Source organism: Vanellus vanellus (assembly GCF_965231255.1).
Source record: "Vanellus vanellus genome assembly, chromosome: 1".
Lineage (NCBI taxonomy): Eukaryota > Metazoa > Chordata > Aves > Charadriiformes > Charadriidae > Vanellus > Vanellus vanellus.
This window is the reverse complement of record NC_138905.1, coordinates 101,576,520-101,595,808: the sequence shown is the minus strand read 5'-3', so window position 1 is coordinate 101,595,808 and position 19,289 is coordinate 101,576,520.

Genomic DNA, 19,289 nt, shown 5'->3' with positions numbered 1-19,289 from the left:
GGGATTTTCAGGGACGAGGAGATGGGTTGCACCTTGGCGGAGCTCCATTTAGAACCACAGGTATGGGGTTTCTCCACTGTGTGACAGCATGCTCAAGGGTCACCAGAAACAGCCTACAACTTCCCTGGGGCATTTGCTGTTCATCAAGGCACTCTTTGTATCAAGAAATCAGGTCCCTGAAAAGCTCAACTCAGAATGCAAATACAGAAAGCATTCACTTCTCTGAAAACATTTATATACCAGTACGTAATGCAATAGTCCCATCTTCCCAGTCTGAGTAGCGCCCTCCCCAAGTGTTGTACGGTGCACATGGCTTTTCTTCACTGCACAGAGTTTGCCAGCCAGCCCCAAGCTCAGCCTCCTGAGCTGCCCCCACCAGAGAGCTCTGCCATCTCGCTTGACCCCTTGCCCACAATGTTCCCCTCTCAGTTTTGCTGAGTGACGGTCATGAGCAGTTCAGATCAGGACACCGCTTCAGCTTCAGCTTCACAAAACAAGTCTCTCCCATTCCCAAAATGACACTGATACTTGTGCCAGGCATTTTGCACTGTAAATCTAGACTATAGGGTTGCTCTTTCACACACACATACGCAGGCAGACACTTTTTAAATAAATGTTTTTAAAGAAAAATTTCAGAAAAAAATTAGGTCTAGTGCTGAATCCTCCTGAGAAGAATATTTCTTTTTGAAAGTGACACTTTCCCCCAAAACTTTATGAACTAAAATGATTAAAACAGCCTAAGCTCTTTTATTCTTCCTTTCCATTCTTCTTTTATTTCCTTTTTGCTGCTCAATATTTTAAATATTTATGTATCATTTTGTTCTTGGTTTTGGTTTGGTTTTGGGGGGGCTATTAAAAAAAAAGTAGAGAGAGTAAAGAAGTGGAAGAGTAGTAAGAAACAAAACAAAATAAATAAAAAGCCAAACAAAACCTAGTCACTTCCTCTGCATGCTATTTCTGCAGCATAATAGGAAAACAAAAAAGGAATGAACACACAGAAGAAACTGTGAAGAGGTTTTTTTAAAAATATGCTATACATAAATTGAAAAAGCTTGCAATCAATACCCACTGTGAAAAAAAAATTGTAACCAGGTATAGTCATATTGATGTACCTAGCAACTTGTTTTGGAAAGGACAACTTCGTGACCCTGCTATACATCAACTTCACCACAAATAGCGAGCAAGAGAGCATTCAGAGGATGCTGCCTCCCCCGATGAGTCTGTGAGAAATCTCAGTATGACAGTAATAATTTTATGAGTATTATGTGTCCCATCTGTGTGATATTTATGCATTTGCTTTATGATTCCAAGATGTTAATTCAGGCAGGAAAACAGGCAATAGCTTCGTATAGCACCATTTACCAACCTTTAAAGGACAACACAGGTGGGTTTTTTGCTGGGAAATTATACCTTAGGCTATTCTGAACAGCAGCGTCTGGCTTGTAAACACAGACAATGGAATTCAAGAGAGAAAATGTGTCACATTTGGTGGATAAAAGCACAATTTCTAACAAGCGAGATAAAAACGTGGTAAGGAGTTCTATGGAGTTCATTGAATTCTCCATGGCTATCAGGAACCAGGGAACCCAGGAAGAAAAAAAGCTAATAAGCAAGTAATTAGCCGAAAAGGTGCAACAAGCCTTTTCCTAATGTTGTTTGGGTTTTGGGGGGTTTGGGGTGGGTTTTTTTGGGGGTTTTTGTTTGCTTGTTTGTTTGGGCTTTTTTTTTGTTTGTTTGTTTGTTTTTTTAAGCACCTCAGCTTTGTTTCCTTTGCTGAATTACAATTACATTGTGTTTCTGGTCAATGGTTAAAGTTGCCCAAGGGAAGACCAATGCTTACTGAAACCATAAGGATCAGTTAAAGCCTTCTACTACTGATACCCAAATCATGGTCACCGGAGGGACCTGGTCTAAGGCCAGGACAATCATAGGCCCCTACTCTGCAATAAGTGGGCAGGTCCAGCCATTTAAATCAGTGCCCGCTAAAACAGGTTGAGGACAGAAGCCCAACAAGACCTAACTGTGACACTGACCCTAGCTGGAGTTTGGGACTGTAAAGCACAAGCCATGATTTCCTGACATCAGCTTAGCCAGCCAGCGCTGCCTGGGGCTAGAAAACAACAGAGCACCATTTCAGGGTTACACACTCCCTCTAATCGCAAAGCTTACACAGCATTGGCAGAACAGTTCTTCTGTTCTGGTTACATGGTGGCTTCAGCAAGACACATACTTCATACCGCACGTGCAGAAAAGGGATAAGCATCACCTATACTGTAGGCCCACTAACACCCAAAGGTCTCTGTCCTTATGACAGCAGCTGCTCTCATAGTTTTGTTCTCCCCTGTGACTATAGTAAGAAAGCAATAAGATGAACATAATTTAAGACACACAGACCTGGCCACCTTCCTCTGAGTAGCACAGTATATTTCAATCCATACATGGGACTATTGCACTCTAAGTGTAACACCGCTGGTACAATTTTCACCAATCTGCAACTTCCAGTTTTGTGCTTGGGAATGTGCTCCCTATCTCTACCTACTTCCGACTTCTACCTTGATGCTTTGAACATTAGGTGTTATGTTATTCCTACCTATAGTAGTCCCATAAACAAAGCAGCTCCTATAGTTTACACATCACAAAGCTTTACCTGGAAAAGCTTTTTATTTGGAAAGCAATCATTGAAAATTTTAAGCAAAAGATCTATTCCAAGCTCCTCATAAATAATGCTAAAATTAATTTCAGGCAAGAGATCAGAAGCAAAACAAGGTATATATGTATATGTTAGTGTGTGTGTGTGTGTGTGTGCAACAGAAGGAAAGAAATTACCTTCAGGCTGAGAGAGTTGGGGTTGTTCAGCCTGGAGAAGAGAAGGCTCTGGGGAGACCTTATAGCAACCTTCCAGTACGTAAAGAGGAGCTACAGAAAAGCTGGGGAGGGACTCTTTATCAGGAATATAGTGATAGGATGAGGGGTAATGGTCTTAAACTGAAAGAATGTACGTTGAAATTAGATATTAGGAAGAAAATCTTTACTATGAAGACAGTGAGGCACTGGAACAGGTTTCCAAGAGAAGTTGTGGATGCCCCAACCCAGAAGGTGTTTAAGGCCAGGTTGGATGGAGCTTTGAGCAACCTGGTCTACTGGGAGGTGTCCCTGCCCATGGCAGTGTGGTTGCAACTATATGATCTCTAAGGTCGCTTCCAACCTAAACCATTCTATGATTCTATGAAATACATTTTTAAACAATTCTGCCAACTGTCTGGTAGGAGTCAGGATTCTCTCATGTTCTTGCATGGTGCGGTCATGTGAATAGAAACTCATCTGTAAGGCTACCTTTCCCTATATATATGAGTTTGACACCAAAATAAGTTTCTGGGTGCTTTGCTCTTGATTTAATAGGCCACTTCTTTGCATGAGGAACTGCACCAATTCATGTTGATGTCAGTAGAAAATAGTCTTATTAACTTCAGTAGTTTTGGCTTAGAAATCTGGTGGGGGTTGAACATGCAATGATATAATAGTAGTCAGAAAATAACTGCAAACACGTATCACACAGTTAAAGAGCAGCTCAGTTTTCAACAGCTTTGCTCTCATAGCAAATAGGTACTCAACTCTGAAGTCCTTCCTTCCTTCCTCATTATCCTGCACTACAAAATCATTCCCTCCTATAGCATCAGAAGAAGAATGACCGGCTGCGACTACATGCTGATCCCATGATCTCCCATTACTAGCAGCGCTTATTAGGGAAAAAGAACTTGAAAACTTCAGAATAACTTGGAAGAATTTTCACTGCGAACATTTGTGAAAGAATCTTTAAAATAATGAAGAGTTCTCGGTCTCTTCCATTCATTTAACAAAGGAAATGTAGAGCAAGCATTTCCTAGGGTAGATTTTCTGTTCACATAACAAAAGTTGTAAATGGCACATTATCTACTTTCTCATCTTATTTGTAAAGTAAGAAAAAAAAAAATCTATTTTATTGAACTGGATGCTCAGTGCTTTCTCACTAATGCAATATTAAGAGCCCTTTTCTATTACTAGAGCAGAGCTTTAAATTAAACACCAAATACATTTTGTCAGATGAAGCATGGCAAATGTGGCCACCCTTCAAGAATAGCTGACAGTTTAGCTGTGTGCACTGTGGGTCTATCATGAAGCATTACTGACTAATGTATCACTGCCTGATAGGGCGCAGTTCTTGTCCACTAACCAATTTAAGCTTTCTCCACCCCCCTTCCCATAAGAGGTTTTATTGATATTGGTTCCTCTAATAACGATTCTTTTTTAAATTCAATCAACAGCTGTTTTAGTAAGCCAGAAACAGAAAATAAAAGCTTTGAAGGCTTGTTTGTTGGTTTAAAAATCATTTACAGAGTCTGGAGAAAATATTCTCTCTGACCTGTGAGGAAAAAAGCAGCTCTGAATTGTTGATTTATATAGGTGCAAAGAAATTCAAAATATGGAAAATATTTGCAATCTGTCTCCTTTAAATACAGAAAATTGAAGGACATTAGAGACAGCTGAGGGGTTTAGGGACTACTTTATGCTTTGATTCCATCAATATCGGCTCCCTCACAAAACTTAATAAGTCCACAGGTATCATCTCAACTTCAATTGTTCATGTGTGCATACAATCTCTCCTGACCTGCTCCTAAATGTTGTTTTACTACAGGCTAAGAGCACATACACAGAAAATTGCCACAGCTCAGCTGATCTTTTTGTGACCAAGTCTGTGCAAGTCTTAAGTCTTTACTAAATTACATTCACTGCAGGAAAGCAAAAATGTCTTGTCCTTGGATTTCTCTGGATTTAGTCCAAGTCAGCCTTGAACTGGGATGCCCAAAGGATTCAGGGCCATATTGCCCTCCATGCCTTACACAGCTCTGTTGGCAGAACACAGTCCTCATAGGTCTCTTAGCAATATCAACAGCAATCTCATGGACACACATGAGAAATAATTTGTCCCTTACTGGTTAAAATCAAAAACAGGTTTTAGCCAAAAACTTTATAAGATCACTTTTAAAATTAGTTGCATTCTTAAAAAAAAAAAGTCACAACCACGAATAGAAAGAAAAGCATACATGCAGCAACTGGTATAAAACTACTTTGCGCTTGCACAGCTTATGCCCCCTTTATATTGATGAATCACCTAAGAACAGTATATACGCTTTTATGCAGATATTAGTCTGTTTGCATCAACATGAATTTATTTAAAAATCAGTAAATTGCATAGATTTCTAGACTACATCTTTTCACTAAAGACCAGAGTCCAAAGCTGACTTCTAAGGAGCATGGAAAAAAAAAAAAAAAAAAGCTCGTAATTCTCCAGTCTTTGGCATTCAAAATTTTATTTGAAGACCTCAGTTTCCTATTTTGAAGCATTTCAAAAGAACTGACTTTTCAGAAAATACCAACCTCTATGTTCTAAAAATCAGGTGAACACATAGCATCACAAATAATTTGTATGAAGCTAGAGTTCTTTTAGTTGAAGTTGCAAGGCTAGTTTAGGTTAACTTTACTAATTTACATTAGCTATATAAAAATATACATTTTTTTAATGTGCTTTTATAAGGGAGCAATTACGAAGAGACACACTTCAGTATAATGTTTTATAATTTGCATGATACAAATCATGTGAAGGCAGAGGAGCCCAAAACCTTGCAGAGGGTACTGTGTTAGGTAATTAGCTCAGTGAAGGACTTCACAAGAGTGAAAACAAACCTACTGCCACCCTCTGATGACCAGGTGAAGTCTGTCTAATGATTCGGGGGTGTGTCTTGCTGGGGAAATAGTTATGATTCTCCATAAGTAAGAAAAAGTTGTAAGAAACATTCAAAATCAGCAACAAGAAAAAACGTCACCCAGACAACTGCTAGAAAGTGAGTACAGAGCCCCAGAACAACCCTAAAGTTCTTCAGATTTGTCAGAGAGAAGTTTTTCTTTCAGATGGTTACTGCAATAGAGCTTTTCAACGACCTGGAAATCAAAGGGAGATGGTACAAAGAGTTGGAACAAGGACATATTGCTGATGAGGAGTAAAAAAGGACAGTACAAGGACATCAACACACAAGCAGAAGGACTTAGGCTTTAAATGAGTCACAACTATCAGGGGACAAAGGCAGTACGAAAAGGTTCTATAAATACCCCAGATATAAGAGAAAAACAGAAGAAAGTACAGGTCCATTACTGATCATGCAAGGTGAGCAAATAATGGAGGATACAGAAGGCTGAAACATTAAATGCCTTTTTTTCCTTTAGTTTTTACTAAAAAAGCTGAACTTTGAACAAATGCTAGGCACAGTTAATATTAACAATAAGGATCAAGTAACAAATAAAAGAAAATTAACAAATAGTTTAAAGAATATTTAGGCAAGTTAAATGCATCTAAGCTGGCAAGTGATGAAACTGATAAAAGGGATCTTGGGACCCTGAGGAGATATGGAAGAGGGTAAGTACCCAGAGAATTGAAATACAAGCATCTATCCTTAAGTGAGAAAAAAGGAGGAACTAGGGAAAGACAAAGAAAGAAAAAAGAAAGGAGAAAAGAGTAATGAAATATATAAATATAGTATAGTATATTAAATATATTATATTATAATAAAGAAAATAAATAATAATAAATAATATAAATAATAATGAAAAGAAATAAAGTTTTGCTTCTGAACCTATACAGAAACTGAAGCAAGTTTTCTACCCACTCAAGATGGAAAGAATTAAAACACACAGATAAATCCTGAGAAAGAATCACAACATGCCAATCTCATTCCTCTTTTGAACAGGTAGTTTGAATAGTTTAGAGGGCAGAAACAACTTCAGCAAAGCTTCCGACACGAGCATTGTGTGGCACTCTCTTTAACTGTCTTTCAGAACTATCTAGGTCCACAGTACGTAACTGGTGGCCTGCAGGCTGTCTGGGAGCATGGGTTACACCCAGAAAGATTCTTGAAGTGCTTGCCCTAAGCTGCAAGGCTGAAGGGGACATACAGACACGCCTCATCAGGATACCTTTGGTTTTGTGCGTGTTTGCTTGTATTTTAAGGTATCTAAAATTTACACTGTTTGAAAATTACTGGTGCAAGTTAAGGTATTTGTAAGGCACAAAGCACATACAATAGTCATCAGTGCCTCAGTCAAACCAGGGCATCTTCAATTGGGTTCTGCAGGTCATTATCCTTAAGGAATTTGAAGAAAATCACTAAGATAAAATTAAACAATATTATTTTAGAACGACAACATTACAGCAAAAAAATAATAATCTAGGAATTGCACTTGACTAAGGAAAACACACAATAACACTGGGATGTTGTCAGCATGCAGCACAAATTTTACTCCATCTTTTGAATAGGTGTGACAGGGTAAGCCAGGCTGGAGCATTTGCTTTATCCAGCCCTGGGAACAGAGCTTCAAGGCAGACAAGGATAAATGTGACTGTGTTTGGAGGAGAACCAAAAGACTGAGAAGTTTGGAAAACGTGACCTCTGCAGGGATGTTGAAAGAACTGATTTTATTTGTTCTACAGAAGAGGAGGTACAGGAGAGGGAGGATGGGGCACAACTGGTAAGATTGCTCCAAGATTTTCAGAAGTAGTAATAGGAACCATGGTCCCAAACGGAGTGATAAATAACAACTAAATTGAGAATTAAATTTTCAGGAAAAAAAAAAAAAAAAAAAGCAAACACACTCTACATAACTCCAAGGGACAACCATATATGAGAATGAGTTATTCCAGGAGACTGTGACATTTGATATATCTGGTGATGAACTTGAGATGCGTTACTTAGGAGTTGCTTATACCCATCGCTTATGTTTCAGTAAAATAACAACATTTTTAATCTAATCTAATATTTCCATGAGTAGCAAGATTATTTCAAGGTTTCAGGGCCATTTAGTTTTATTCTAATCCAAGACGTTAAGCAAAAATATAAGAACCAAAACATATTAAATATTAATGACCAGAACCTTGCGGTACTATTTTGAGTTAAAATAGCAACAAACAATTTGGCTGAAAGAAGGCCCAGCAAATAAAATCTCTAAATGAGTGCTAGGCATAGAATGAGGGACAGAGTGAACCATATACATTATATACTGAGCTCTAAAATAAAAGAATGATTTAAAATAAAATATTGAATGGACATAACTAATGACTACATTATCAAAACTTCTAATTCAAAACCTTTTATAAACTGGGATTTTTGGACTGAAAAAAAGTATTGAAACAAAATATTTTAATAACAAGAGAACCAGTACAAACATTGATATTTTCTTTTCTATCTCGATCTGAGATTGCTGGTTAAAATTAGAAAATAGAGTGATGCTACGGATTCAGGATTTCCCTATCAGTTGATTCTTCCATGGACAAGGCAGTAGAAAAGAGAACAAGTACACATGCAAACATTAAAAGCTTTCAAACTACTGATGGGTGTTAGAGTTAAATAATTAATACACAGGTTTATTAGTCTATGTTAGAAGTTATTTTGTAGGAAAAATTAGATGGAAATATCTGAAATGTTGCTCAATTGACTTTTTGAAGAGACAAAAGTGTAGCACAGAACATGCCTGTGCTTCAGACAACCACTTAAAATCATACTTATTGGCTTGGTTCATCAAAATTGCTAGATGTATTTTGGGGAAAAGAATGTTCAATTTTTGTTTAATGAAATAAATTACATAATTTGAGGAATGCATTTGTTGCCTTTCACTATCTCCTTTCTTTTTTTCCTCTCTCTGAGAAAACAAAACAAAACTTTCCCATTTCTATAAACAAGGGCAATTTATAACAGACCAAATATGTTGCACTTTGGTTTGAGGTTTTTGGTAACAAAGTAAGCTCCCTCCCACCCTGCCCTTCATCATGTAGATTATTTTTTCAAGGAAAAGCTTCCAGCAACTGGAAAGGAAATAAGCACGAGCTCTTCTTGACAGCATGCTGTATTAGCACTCAGCACACATAATACAGCTGTACGTGCATGTCGTAACTACCGACGCTCAAAGTACTTCCATTATGACTTGTTCAGCTAATGCAGCAAACTACTGTAAATGGTTCCATTTATAGTCGATTTTAACATAGAAAATGGTTGCTATACTGCATTACCAGAATCCTTTATAGAAAATTGGGTTACTCTGTTTTTAGAAGAGATGGGGAACCTATGCAAGTTTCATCCTTAGCAACAAAATCCAAGCCTTGTTATCTGAAAGCAATAAAATCAAGCAAGCAACAATCACTGTGTGCATGGGAAGGAAAACATTAATCTAGAGGAGTAAACATACAATAGGCTGTCTAATTTGAACTGTAATTTATTTTTCTGTAGCATACCATTACTTATGAAAAAGAAGAAATATATGATAGATAAGTGCTCTGGTCTTAGAAACACAAAAATAAAGGTGAAAACAAATAAAATACATTAGATTCTGTTTTGATTTACAATCCAACAAAAATTTTCATTTGAATTGTGCAGGACATTACAGAAAATTCTGGCTAAGTAGGTTACAGAAACTCATAGTTTCCTATGTTACGTACATAATTTGTGTGCATGCAGATGCACACTTACAGAGATAGATGTTACTAAAATTAGTAAAATATTTGTAGTACAAAACTAACAGGAGTAACCCCATCTTAGACAAGAAGGGCAGCTTGTATGACTGTTACCACCTGGATAATAAAGAAGGTATAACAGAGGAAAAAGTCTGTCTAAACTGTCATTGTCTAGATAACTACTGAATAATTGCACCAAACCAAAGCAATTAGCATTTATTTCGGTCTTGTATGTATGATAATAAGAGTAATTCTCCTTGTAATAAGACATTTGATTAATACAAGTGTCTGGTTATTTCAGGTTATTAATTCCCTTAACCGTAAAGAGATACCCATGCACTAGCAAAATTGATGTAAATTGAAGCTGATATAAATTATCTCACAAAATTGAAATTTACAAAAACCATTAAGCACCACAAATGTGAAAATAAATCATACTTGGCAAACCTTTAGACTTATTTGCCTCTTCTACAATTCAGATTATTCAGTGAAAATTATTCAAAATGTTGGCCCTAGAACAATTAACTCAAATAAATGAAGACAATTCTAGTTGGCCTTAGCTAATCGGTGCCCCAGTGACCTCCCTGATGCAGCACTTGCTATGTCTAACCATTTGATACTACACAGGTTTTACTGACAAATACTGTATAACACAAGAGCCTTCTCTTATTAACATCATTGGAATATTTTTGTTTTCCCACAGTCAGGAAACAACATATTGTTTTAAATACTGACAATAATAATTAGAAAAAGTCTAATTTTTCCATAAATTCAGATTGCAAGAAACCCATAGGCTAGATATACAAACAACACATTGTTTACATCATGCAAGCGCAAGAGAACGAAACCAGTAAGAAGCACTGCTACAATTTCATTTTACTTCCATGGGGGTAAATTAAGAGCAATTTTTTTTTTCTTTCTATTAAAAATCTTCAGTCATTCAGAGCATCCGGGTGCCACTATACTTATTCTATGCTCACTACATACCTTGAGACAACCCATGTTTATCGCAGAGTATTTATTACTAAAATTGATATTTGAAGGGAGACATCTCAGGACTCACAGAGGCTGGGGCAAAAAGAAGTTATTTTAGGAGAGGAAAGCTTATAAGCAGGGATGAAAACACTGAAGGGTGTTGGGGTTTTGTCAGTGAAGAAAAGAAGGGAGCACAACCTCCTGTTAAACCTTTCCATGTGAGGGAGAGAATTCCAGCTCACAATGACATCAGTGTCTCCGTCCTCCTGTTGCCCAGAGAAGTTGTGGCTGCCCCATCCCTGGAGGTGTTCAAGGCCAGGCTGGATGGGGCTTTGAGCGAGCTGTTCTAGTGGGAGGTGTCCCCGCCTGTGGCAGGGGGATTGGAACTCAATGATCTTCCAGGTCCCTTCCAACCTAAACCTTTCTATGATCCTTACATTACCTGGAAGAGATCTCAGTAGGGATGAAGGCTGTTGAAACAAACTTGGAAGAAAACACTTTGAAAGGCTCTAAATGTACACAAATTAGTAAATTCTGTTATTGCATTAGAAAAAGAGACAGACCCAGAAGATTTTAGATGATACAAAAAAGCAGTCTCACTAAAATAAATAAACAAACCCTCTCAAACATCAAAAGCCCTTTGACCCCACAGTTACAGTACCATGAAGCAAGAAAACTGTGAACCTTGACTCCCTGCTGGGACTAGTGACAATCTACAGTAACGCTACAGAAGCGGGCAATCTAAGGTCAAGCCAGCCCTGGTGCCACCAGCAATCAGTGGGAAGCAGCAAGACTGGGCTGGGTCCTGTCAAAAAGGCCATCCTAACAGCTGCAACCATATGGTTAAGCAGAGAGATCTCCTACCTTAACACAGGACAAGCCTCAAAGAAAGATAAGGAAAATAACCTGAGGATGTGAAGTCAATTGGAGCATTAGTTAAAGAACATTAAATCTTTATATGTTCCTTCCACTTACAGGTAAATTGCACTTGAATTGTTGTACTTAATCCTCTTTAGTGACTTAAACTCTCCTGAATGTCTCTGTGCTTAAACATGGCCAACGTTTGGGAAGACCGTGATAACCTCGTAAGAATGCGTAGCAAATTGTTGTTTATTTATTTAACTATAAAATTAATTCTCATACTACAAGAGTTGTGTCTTTGACCTAAAACCTGAAAAAAAAACAAGCTTCCAGTAGCTATGGATTTCTCTTTTCTTCTTACAAGCACCAGATGCTATGATCAGGATCTAAAATAACAAACAAACAAACAAAAAAAACAACAAAAACCCCCAAACTGAACCCAAACTTTGGACATCATTAATCCTGCGTTTTGGTTCACTGCAGAAGTCCAGAGCAGAAGTAGTGTAGCGGAAGTTACGATTAACAATGCACAACTGTAATGGGACCACAGTTCTCAGTCAGTGATTTCTCCCTGTGGTTTACGTGGATCTGTATTACCAAAACAGTAATGCCAGTTTCAGCTTCAGATGGCTTGCACTATACTTGTTCAAACAAGTTTCTTGGTCTCAGGACTGCTATAAAACTCTTGAAAATGAGTTACCTTACTAACAAAGTAGAAAAAGTTGGGGTTTTTTTTGTTTGCTTTATAACTCATAATTTGGGGTAACTTGGTTCATTTTTAAGAACATCTGACAATAGTAACAGCAAAATAAATACGAAGATGTGGGAAGAACCTCAATCCAATAACGAAAGAAAGATGCATCTAATGCTAAAAATCTAAGATACCTGCTGTTGTCTACTTTTTAAAGTATGTATATTTTCACTGATTAAGAACAACCATCAGGTATAACAGACTAGAAAATACATTTATGTTTACAAAACTTTTTTTTATCTGCAACTTCCTTATTGCCAAAGAATGCATGTTTCAGACACGAGATTTTTTTTTTTTTTTTTTTTAAAGCCCAGTCCAGGTGAGGGACAATTTTTAGCTCCTTGTAACTTTTTCAGCTTTTCTGCTTAGAGCCTGGAAGGTCACCAAGCACATCGTGCACTGCAAGGCACATGGCAAAGCTCCAGGGGAGCAAGCTATCGATTGCTCCACTGTGCTGTGCTTTGCTACCAGGGGCTGCTACTGTCTATCCTCTGCACAAGAGACATTCTGCTGATGAGCACATTTGACTATCAGGTTTCTACTACTACTGCATTTGTTTGGTCAAGTTGGTGCCTCTTTGATCACGGGATGCTGAAATACTGTTAATTTGCAACAGAAGCTGTAACGGTGCCTCATTCACAGAAGCTCTTCTGAGACGAAAAAGCCCATTTAGTATTGCTGCTTAGAATTTTGCTTGCAGCAACATTTCAGACCAAGGTGTCCTGGTGCAAAGAAAATAAAGTGAAACAGCTTGCAAATTATTCTTACTTGCTGTCAGAAGCAAGTTTAAAACTCATGTTTATAAGTACTTGAATAGAAGAAACTGGGAGAAAATATAGGCATAGATAGTTAAAAACTGGCATATTTATACACAAAATAGAGCCATAAACTGCCTGGATTGCACCCAGAGATGCATCTCCACCTACATCAAGTGTTGAATAGAGCTCATGGAGGGAAACACAGGTGTTACATATGCTGACTGAATTTTAGCAATTGCTAGTTACTGATAGGATGGGAGAAAGCTATTATTTTATTTTAACTGGGGGGGTGGAGGGGGAAGAAAATTGTCTTGGTCACTGAGTGCAGCCCACCTGAGGATGCCGCAAGCAGACTGTCTGCTCACACACCACCATGACTTTCGTTTAGTACTTACATTTTCACCAAGGCAAATGATAAAAAAACTGGTGGAAGAAAGGAAAAGTAAAAAACCCTTCTGCCAGCATGATGTAATACATGTCTCGTTGATCTGGTTTCCAGAGAGCAACTGTTCATTTCACACAGCACAAAATCATTACTTGAAGATACAAACTTGCTTGTGTTGCTTGTTTTAGAGCACGTGATGCTTTTCTAGCAAGGCAGCATTTATTGACTAATATTGCCGAGTGAAAGTATAATCAATCAAATGTAATCAAATGGAAATTTCAGACTGTATCTGTTTTTTGGGGAAACACTTTCCATATGCGACAGATAAAATAGGCTTGTCAGAAAGTATTAGTTCCGGTGCCCGAGCTCCCTGTACCTGTCCCCTGAAATTCAAAGTACTAAACCAACGATGGTTAACTTCAGACAGGGCAAACTACGTAACGTTTTACAGAGACCCCCGAAAGCTTCATACCACAGGTCCTCTCCTCTGCCATGTACCTAGATATATACCCACCGCGTTATCAAAATGCAGAACTCCCCTTGACAAAATGAGCACATCCTGGCACAGTTCAATCTCTGATCTCAGATTCATTAAACCCATGCCTGCTCATGCCACACGTAGGAAAGAGCCATGACACTTCTGTTGTGGCCAGAGCCAAGAAGAAAAGCTGCAGACGACGCAAGTTCTTCTTACGGGCTGGACAACAGGACTACGAATTTGCAGGTTGACCTCCCCTGGGTTAACAGGGAATTTTGTATGACGAGTGCTGAAAGCCTGAATCAGCCAGGTCTTTTGAGTAACAGCAATATAGAAGCTGTGGAACAACTCCTACCTCTTGCAACTCCACTGACATCAGGGAAGCGCTACGAGGAGTGAATCTGGCTAGAGGCCTCTTTCAAACCAAGGTGATCAGTAGAACTGGCAAAATGTTTCTAAACATGAACATGGGATGGCATAATTTATTTCAGCTGGTTTGCTTGTAATGATTTTCCACACATTTAATAAATATTAATTTACAATGATTAATTCAACAAGGAATTTAACACAAATATTAAAAATATTGACAGAATGTACATGTTTAACAACACAGGCAAATGTTTTACATCAAAATCGGGTTTAAGATATTGTCTTACCTTATGAGATAATAGCTCACAACTTTCTTTTATTTAAGCAGCATTAACCAGAACATATTGAATTTTAGCACTGCTAAACCGCTCAAAAAGACACAAGTGCATTGATGAGGGGCTCTTCAGCAGAATTAGTCCCTGAAAGTATTCTATAAAATACATAAAATGCACTTCTCATCAGTATCTAAATTTATCACTTGCAGAAAAAACCCACATTTTTTCTTCAGTTTTGGCTTGCTGAAAATCATTCTAGAATGAAACAGCAGAGTAACTGGTGTATGAGTAATCTGGGCAGAAATAGGCTATGTATTTACATTTATTTCTAGTGTGTAACTTGCTCCATTCCACAAACTAAAGAACTGTTGCACAGCTGGTTGCCATCCTGATACTGGTTGCCATCCTGATAATCTGTTTATATAGACAGAGGCTAGAGTTTGAGAATCTATTAATATCCTTACACTTGTATTTGAAAGTGTTAACAACGAAAACAAGACTCCGAAGATGCAAAGATGCCCAGAATCAAACCATAGGATTTCCAACAGAATTTAACACTTCGTTGCCGAGTTTTAATATTTTTTTGCTACACAGAGAAGGTGGCAGTCTCAAAGATATTAGCAGACCATTATGCTAGTACTGCAAGAAGGTAGAAATATGTATGTTGCTTTAAGTTATTTCAGAAAAGCCACAAAACAGTCTTGTTACCTAGAAGTCTATGCAAAAGCAAGGTGAAGGCAGCAACATGATACAAAATACTGAATGTTTCTGCTGAAAGCACAACAAAAAGTTGAACTTCACTAGAATTAGAGCAGCAGATAAGGGTGGGCAAATAATCATTTGACAGAGAAGATTATTATTAGAAAGAGGACTAGCTCTTAAAGTACCAGTTTTAGTCATAGTGGTATGTGTAGAACTCAAGACCTATAGAAAACATATGGCCTGGAAAAGAAAACATCAAAGCTAATTCCATATCTTGCCTCTTACTTCATTTTTTAACATATGCTTCAAACTGACAAAATGATGTCATAGGTCTCTTCCTTTCTAAGATACATAAGCAAGGATGTTCAGAAACTTTAAAAACAGTATCTTAATGACTGAGATTACAATCTCTTTCTACATCCCAGTGAAGGGTATTTCCATGTCAGGACCATTTATAAAACTCCAATTTGCATACAAAATTCTATTAAAAAAATTCAAGTTACTCAATTTTTAAATGTATGCCTCAAAAGATGCTCAGAACTTGTGTGTGTATTCACACACACACACACACACATATATATATAAACTAACTTTTAAAGCTACTGCAAAACAACATTTTCTGTTTAGCCATAAAGAAGTGTTGACATTTTGGTTTTCCCCGATATTTTTTGCTGATCTTCCAAGTTGTGGGTTTTTTTGAGGGAATTAGGGGGGTGGTGCTGGTTTTTGTTTTGGGAGTGTTTGGTTTGTGGGTTGGTTTTTTGCGAGACTGGCAGCATTCATCTTGAATGAGAATTTCCTTTACTGTTCCTGTGCAAGGAAGCAGATTGCTAATGGGTAAATTGGCTTTATATCATGGTGTCACAATTAGATGTCACATGCTTCAAGTCTATAATAAACTGGATGAAATCACCCAGCTACTTTTACTGATTTTCCATAAATACTGTGTCATACAATAGCTGCTCACCCCATCCCATGTCATGCAGTGGAGGGTATCATGTAAGCCCAGCTTCTGTGGCTGGGATGGTAATGGAGCAAATCCTCCTCAAAGTCCTTCCCAAGCACATGAAGGACTAGAAGGTGATTGGGAACAGCCAGCACAGATTTACCAGACCAGGTGCAGTTTCACAAGTGCCAAATAGAGAAGAAAAACACTAACATAGCCCAGCACACAGTTGGCTGTTGCTGTTGCAGTGGCACACTGCTGCTGATGTGTGTTCAACTTGCTGTCCCCAAGGACCCCAAGTCCTTTTCTCCACAGCTGTTTTCTCTGCTGTGGGCCCTGACAATGCTGCTAAGCAGGTTCACCCCAGCCCAGAGACCGGACCTGGCACTTGCCTGTGTTGATGTCCTGGAGTTGCCGGCCAGCCTGTTTCTCCGGCCTGGCCAGGTCCCTCTGAACAGCGGCCCTGCCCTCAGGCACATCAAGCGCATCCCCCCAGTTTAGCAGCTACCGTGAATTTTCTGCGAGTGCACCTCTACTTTATCACCCAGGTTGTTAATGAAAACATCATACAGCATTGGCATCAGTATCCACCCCTGGGAGATGCCACTGGCAATCAGCCATCAGTTTGTGTCACCGATCACAACCTTTTAAGTGTAACAGTCCAGCCAGTTTCCATCCACTTTCTCATCCGCTCATCAAATCCATATCTCACCATTTTGGCTGCAAGAGTAATGTGGAAAACCATGCCAAAGGCCTTGCTAAAGGCGAGGTAAACAACATATATTGTTCTCCCCTTGTCAACACCACCGCTCATCTCATTATAGAAGGAAATAAGGTTAGTCAGGCATGATATGCCCTTGACAAATCCAAGCTGGCTTGTCCCAAATACCTTTTCCTTCACGTTCCTGAAAATGGTTATTCACTGCTTCTTCACAATTAAAAAATAACACAGATTACAGTTCTTCGATTTTCAGCTTTTTGTTTTCCGGCAAGATAGAGGTTTTTTCATTGTAAGGTCCTCATAATGCCTAGACCTATAGGTAAGCATGGCCACTGCATCCATAACTGACAATAAATAATAACTCAGCCTCATCTATTCACTGACAGAGGATTATGAGTTTTTCCTCTCTGAAAAAGTACAATGTTGATGGGGCCACAAATACATCAGGTAGACCAGAGTAAACTACCATTTTTAGCTAAGCTTTCAGCCATGTAACATGATGTGATTACACTTTCTGCTTTTAAATTGCTCTAGTAAGAAGTAGCACTGCAAAGAAACACCCTTTGAACAGCTTCAGAAAATCTCTGTGCAGATTTATATTAAGCTCAAAATTCAGCAGGAGTCTGTTCAACATGGTCGAGGGAAGAATTGAGTTATGGAGCTTATGGCTTGAGGCTATCAACTGAAACTGAGCTTTAATTAAAATGGATTTGATAATGCACAGTAGAGTTTGGGATGGCTTCAAAAACCATTTCAGAAACCTGATGTGGTTTGTCAACTTTTAAGTGAAGTAACTGTACTATATGGATATTAGATTTTTTAAACTACACTTAAAAATACAGAGTTAAATTCCAAGTTCACCAACAGAGTGAGCATCTACTAAACAAAAGCCTGCTAACAGCAGATCTGTAGTATGTGGAAATTTTCTTGTACCTCTTGTGGAGCTGTTGGCTAACACCACCAAGCTGCAGGAGGTCAGAGGGCAGTGGTTTTCCTTCATGAGCAGCTGGCACTGTCATCCTTCCATTAGGACTCCAGTCATGGCTTGCAGGTGTGGTGCTTGTAATGCTCCAGATCGCATGTTGCAAGCAACAGTGATTAACATAAAATGTTTGTATTTTACTTGAAGAGGAAAGCCTTAATCCCAGTTTGGAGGTTTATTTTTGCTATTTGTAAGCATTTGATAATTTGGCCTTATTACACCTAAGGGTCACACAATTACAGACAGCCTTTTTGGATACAGAGAGGCAGAAAATTAATAGGAAATGTTATAGAAAGAAACAGACAAAGTATCACTCTCAGTTCAAGAGCTGAGAAAGTATCTTTCTCAATTTCTCAACTTTAAATTCAGGTTATAGGATATATTGGCTGTGGAATGTTGATTTTTATTCTTTTTTTCATCCCCCCCTTAAGACAAGAGAAAAATCTAAAGATTGTACATGTACAAAGATTTCCTTACTATTGCATTTTCCTAGGCTTTCAGCAAGGACCAGTTTCCTAGCCTTAACCAGTATGTATTTGGGAGGAACAGCTCAATTAAGAGAAACTGGAAAATCTCCAAATTGCCTTTCATATTAAAAAAAAAAAAAAAAGATAAAATTTGCATGTTATCTGATGCAGGAGTCTGACTAACATATTCAGCCCCAAAGAGAGAGTCAGCTAGAAGTTTCAGGAAAGCAAATAGGGAGAAATAAAACTTTTGAAAAGTAACCACACATAAAGAAGTGGTCTTCCCAGTGTAGGTTAGTAGTTGTGGTGCTATTACAGGATAAGTAAAACTAAAGTTCAAAGAGACACCAACCACAAAATCTCACATAAATTTTGCACCCTTATATGTAACTACACTCTCAGCCAGATTTTCAAGTCATTCTAGAAGCACAAGTGTGCCTCTCACTCAGTCATCTAGTTACTCCCCAACTTATACATATAAATTGAGCATACATACTCACTGTCAAAGGCCAAAGACACTGGCTATCAAAAAGTATTATGTAGTTTTTCCCCAATCAAATTAATGTTCAATACACAAGGTCTTGACTCATTGATAAGTCTGTTACTATGTAAAGCATAGCCTTTTCCATATCCATTTTTGTCAGTGTCCCTTATTCTGAATGGGCACAAATTTTTAAATGTAAATACCTGTTAACTGCACAAGGCTCCTTACTTCACTGCATTGACTAAGCTGGACCTGGTTGAAAAGCTGCAATTGGCTTTATTTCAAGCATAAGTTAAGAAATTTTTCAAGTGTACTTGTGCAATAATTCCTGGAGGGAAAATTTTTCAGGCCAACATTTCTTTCTACCTATAGGCTTTGTTTCATTGCGAGTTTCCCTTCTAATCTTCTCAGATCTGTTTTTTCTGCTTTGTTCAATATGGCTGGTAATAGATTTCTTCATTCCTCTGATCACTGGTAACTGGTCTTCCTTCCTCGCTATCCACACAGCCCTGCAAGTTGTTCCCCAGATGTTTGGATAACTAAAAATCTGCAGGAACAGGTACAAAGGAGAGAACAGGCAGTTTCCTTCCTTCTGCACTGACC